Source organism: Plecotus auritus (genome assembly GCF_963455305.1).
Source record: "Plecotus auritus genome assembly, chromosome: 4".
In the NCBI taxonomy this organism is placed as follows: Eukaryota; Metazoa; Chordata; class Mammalia; order Chiroptera; family Vespertilionidae; genus Plecotus; species Plecotus auritus.
In genome coordinates, this window is record NC_137775.1 from 114257585 (window position 1) to 114263584 (window position 6000).

Consider the following 6000-nt stretch of genomic DNA (forward strand, 5'->3'; position numbering starts at 1 on the left):
TTAACAATAATTTTTTTTTCAGTCTGGATCTCATGATTTTTCTTTTTCTGATTAGAAATTTCAGTTTTAACATCTATGTTGAGCTCAGAGACACCTTGCAAATGACATTTTTCTAAGTGTCAGCTAAATTTAATCCATTTTTATAAAATTGCAAGTCAATATTATATCTGTTTATATCACTTAAGTATGCATTCCACTATACTATTAAAAACATTATAAGTAAAATTCTTATACTTTGAACTTGATCTTGCACTCTGTCTTACTCTACTTTTAAAGAGTATGCTTACCAGTCAGTCATCTTCTTCATAAACCTGTTTTTTCTCTGACAATCCAGAAAGACATTCACAGTCGTGATATAATGGCACCTTTGTCAGGGAACTGGGGTTTCCACCTCTTTAATGCACATTTCATAAGCATCTGAGAGGCAGTGGTTCTTAGTTTTATGTTTTCTGCTTTAAAAGAACCAGAAAGTGAAGAAGATTACCTTTGGCAGTTTTGCTCCATGCCATCACTTTGTTGTCATTCTTGGAATATCTCAAAAGGTTTTATTAGGTAAAGGCCTCTATAAATTCCAGGTGTTGACCATATGTTCATCATTACATTCATAAGCAGAAAAACGGTTTTATTTTCAAGACTGACTTCCTTGTACAGCAAATCCTGCAAACTTTTGAGTACATAACTGAAAAATCTTTATGTAGCAAACTTACTTTGTGAGCTAAGTTCCAAACCAAATAACAATAAAACAATCTAACCCCATTTTCCCATTGCTTTACTGTCTCTTTGTAAAATGGCTTTTATAAGATTTAGAAGAAAATATGCAATTTATCCTCTTAGTTCACCTGAGGGCAGTGGAGTTGGAGGAAGTAGAATTTCTGTCTTATTAGTTTTATCATTGTATAAGCATGGGTTTGTTCTCTTTTCCAACCATTAATAATTAGTTCAGTTCCAGGAGATCCCATTTTATAGTTCCATCTAGCTTTTTAATTTGTCATGCTAATGTGTGAGATGCCAAACCTGATGACAGTAGAGAGTTAGACAGTCATATGACTCTGGATGTCCTGATAGAGTCCCATCCCAACTATTGTTTTCATTCACCTCCCTCTGTGGGTATTTTTGGAAGAAGGAAATAGAGAAGAGGCAAGGAAGAAAGAATGAGAGAGAGAAACACACACACACACACACACACAGAGAGAGAGAGAGAGAGAGAGAGAGAGAGATCCACAAAGTTGACATGTAATTGGTTAAAATTGTAGACATAGTTGGGAAGATTGGCAAATATAGATGAATTAACAGATAACTAATAACTTCAACATTCCATTACATTGAATAATTTTTGTTTTTCCAACTATAAAAATGTACTTGTTTGAAATAAAGCTTTTAGTTTTTATTGCAAGGCAAGGAAGCCTGTCTGTATATTAACTATATCTTAGACCTCAAATATTTTATATTTAGCTATTAGCAAATTATACACTTGTATTGGAGGCACAAATTTTATTTAAGTTGCAAGTCAACTGTCCTTTGAAATGAAATTATGAACTGAATTCTGACATTATGTTTAATGGTTCATTCTTGATGCACATATTATTTTATTATAGTCCTTTGCCTATAATATATGCACAGTCAAATCTTGATTATATGAACTAATGGAGGAAATTTGAGAATAATGGGACAAATAATTGGAAGTGATGAGTAATTCTGAAATGATTCATATTTGATGACAACATACTAGTAAGCATAATAATTATCTCCATTTTTGATCTGAAAAGAATCTATAGGATTACTGATGCAAGAGCAAATCTATTTTGTAAAAATATACTAGTAAATGCCTGCTTCCACCATTTTTACCCCTTGTATATCTTTTTGTTTCCATATCTAGATCCAGAAAGAGTATCACCCCTTGAGTTAACACAAATATAAAATTTTTATCTTCCACTAAATCTGATTCATATATTTCTTAAGCTGTTCTTTTTTTTCAATTCTTCTCCCTTGACATCTAACAGATCACAGCCAAATAAGATGGGATTCATTCAAGTAAATGATTAAAGAGAACTGGTTATTTGAATGACCCTCTTGGTAGGTAAACATGTTTTAACTTTTTAAATATGAATTTTTATAGTACTGCTTTATAAATTTCCTTTTGTTTCAGATCTTCTAGTGACAAATCCTATAGTTTTATTCATAAATCATTATTTTATTTGCCCAAGAAATATTGTAAGAAGACATGCCCTTTACAGATAAACTCAAATTAGATGTTTTTAAAGTTCACCACACCTAGTGATCTACATGCATTTTTAACTATTTGATAGACTTGGATTTCCTTGTGAGATTAGAAAATTAAACACAAAGCAGATAATAATAAATTAAAATCCCTGAGGCCTTTTTTTTTTTTTTTTTACTATAGGCAATGTTCTTTTCTTTCTTTGCCTTCTCTAGGATATCCAGGTAACAGCCTGGAGATTTGCATTTACTCAGTCTCAGGTGTGCAATGTACACCTGTTTTGTTTATTTATTCAGCTAAGCCTTCTGAAGGTAGGCAGTGGGTATCATGTCTCTTTTACATACTAAATGCACCCAGTGCCATGGATAACTGCATTGACCAATTCAAGAATGAAGCAATACAACTAACATTTTTTAATTGTTCTCCGTATGTCAAAGGATGAAAAGAAAGAGGGCCCAAGTTTAGAGCAACAAGAGAAAGGCACAATGTTGAATAAGATGCCATCGAACATACTCAGTATGTCATTGAATGACAGCAGCCACTGGCACAGTCCTAGGGCAACAATTCAATCAAGGTTTTTTTTTCAGCACCAGCCACCAAATCCTGGCCCCACTGCCTGGGGGAGGACTTGTGAAAGTGCTAGATAAATAACTTTCTAATTCATTACCTTGAAAAGTAGTAATTAAAAAAGATGCACTTGCTTGGTCATCTATTTGTTTCTTTGAAAATAAAATTCTCTTATATTAAATAATATAAGGTTATTAACTACTACTTGTTTCATAAATCTTTTTTTTTATCTCCTCTCTCTCCTGCTGTTATTGCCATTTAAAAAAAATATGGCATTCTGTCCCTACTACAACTTTTGTCCTCTCTCAAATCTGTTCTAATTAAGGCAGATTTTCTTCAACTTGATTTCAATAATCACAACTACATTCTTGTTCATGTCATGCACTCTAAATAACTCAATGCTAAACAGAGTCCACTATAATTGGGAAGGAAATTATTCCCATTGGTATTCCTTGCACCCAGAGCTAGAATTGACATTTTGCTACACTTGGTGACATGGCCTCTCTTCTGGAGAAGAAATAAAACCTATTTCCTACAAATAGGCAACAGGCACCTGACCTGTTGGATCAGGTTACATCAGGTTATGTTGTGTTACGTGATGTGACATGCCCTGAAGTGACCCGAGGCAATGTCATTCTGTGTTACACTGGTGGAGCTGTGCTGCTCTTTATTAAACAACTATGGAAAGGCTTATCCACAGTGGTCACAAATCATTTACATGCCACCTTTGCAAAGAAATGGAGAAATAGCACTGCCCTGAATTTTTCCTTCTAAGAGTCATTTAAGGAAATCAGAGAACACATGAGCTACAGAAGCCACACAGGTTTTTATTGTTTTTAAAACTGGAGTTAAAATGCTCAGGTACACAAGAGAGGCGTGTATTTATGTGACAAGAATCAAACATGGTCAGGGAACAACCTGTACTCTGAATTTAAAATGAGAAATACTTCTAGTATTTTTTAAATAATTAAGTTTCAGATCAGTTTACCCAATTTTAGGTAAAGTATTAAGCCTATTCATAATAATCTTTCTGATGATTAAAAGTTTTCTCTTGACTGTCTGGTGTGGCTTAGTGGTTGAGCATCAACCTATGAACCAGGAGGTCACCTTTTGATTCCTGGTTAGGGCACATGCCCAGGTTGCAGGCTCGATCCCCAGTAGGGGGTGTGCGGGAGGCAGCCGATTGATGATTCTCTCTCATCACTGATGTTTCTATCTCTCTCCCTCTCCCTTCCTCTCTGAAATCAATAAAAATATATTTGAAAAAAAAAGTTTTCTCTTAAAATTCTACATCATGTAATTTAGAAGCCTCAATTAAAATGTGTGATAAAAGTATGTCTTATGTGTTACCCTTGGGATGATTTTTATTAAGACAGTGGCTCTCAGAAACTATATTAAATTATTACATCATATGATATTATGAAAAAGAAATCCATTGTGCTTGGTCAGTTTTTCTAATGATTTCAATAGCATTTTCCTATTGATATATCTTGCATATAACTTGTTTTAATTATCTGCATAAAGAACTGAACAGTATTGCATAAATCTATATAGTGATTTTGGAGTAATTAGTGGTGCATGGAACAAAATATAACCTTTCAGTTGTAGGCTGCCATAAAAGAAATAGGTTAGAGAGGTTTTATGCAAATTAGAAATGCTCTGTGTTGGAAGCCTAATTCTACTTTTTATTGTTAGACAAGTCAATACTGCTTCTTGCTGAAATTGTATATGAAAGGGATTGGTTTCCATAGATGAAAGGCATAATCTTGACAATGAGGCCATATAAGCTGAGTGGATGAAGTACTGAAAAAGGATTTATTGGCTCTAGTAGAGGATGTCTTATTAGTTTTATTAGTCACCACTGTTTGACCAACTAATATACTGTAAACTGAGTGAGTCACATGCATTGCAAACTAGGATGGAGCAGCACTGTGGCCATTTAGAGTAAATGTAATCTAATACGAAGGACATTTCAAATGCAAAGAATTAAGGACCATATCTTATTCTTTGGTTTTCTACTTATTTAACAAGAATTACTTGAATATAGGGAATTTTATTATTTTTTTGATCTTACATTTTGTGACAGCATGGGTGAACCTGGAGAGTATTATGCTAAGTGAAATAAGACAGTCATAGAAAGACAAATACCATATGATTTCACTTATATGTAGAGTCTTGTAAACAAAATAAACTAACAAAGTAGAAATAGGCTCATGGATACAGAAAACAGACTGACAGCTGTCACAGGGGAGTGTTGGGGAGATGTGTGAAAAAGGTGAAGGGATTAAGCAAAAAACAAGCAAAAAAAACTCATAGACACAGACAACAATACGGTGATAACCAGAGGAAAAGGGGGCAAGGTGGGCAGAAGAGGACAAAGCAGGGGAAAATGGTGACAAAGGAGACTTGACTTGGGATGGTGAACACACAATACTGTATACAAATGATGTATTATAGAATTGCACACTTGAAACTTATTTTATTAACCAATATCACCCCAATAAATTCAATAAAAATAAAAACATTTAATATTTAGGTAATTAAAATTCAAAAATATCAAATGTAATGTTTAGCTTTTCTTTGTAATCAACACAACTTAAATGTAAGAAGAAATGTAAAACAAAGGGTTATAACATCATAGAAATTTATGAGAATATAAGAACATTAAACAGAAGTTTCAGTAAATCTAAATCATATATATTTACCTTTTGTGTTATTTTTATTTACAGTTGATCATGTTTTCCTCTAATTTAATAATGGGATAGATTAAGAATGATTGCTATATAAAACTAATATTGCTAGGAAAAAAATTCTAGAAATCATAAAATTGTAAATATAAAAAGAAGAAATAGAAAACAATGCCCAACCCCTTAATTTGTATCATAGGGTTGCAGGGTGGGTAAGGTAGCTGCTCTGACTCCTACCTATTATGAGGATCTGCTTTTCAAAACCGCCTGCTGATTATTAATTTTTTTGGTCACATGTATTTACAATAAGTTTATTGACTGCTTACATTAATAATTTCTGTTGTTTTCAAGTAACAATCCTGACTAAACAATATATTCCTTAGTTTGTATCAAGAGCAAATACTTATAAGTATATATAATATATATACCAATAAAATTATTATCTGAATTAAAAGTTAAATGAAATTTAAAAAATAGAAGAGTATAAACCAGTGAAAAAGATTTAAATATAAGGTATCATGTCATTGG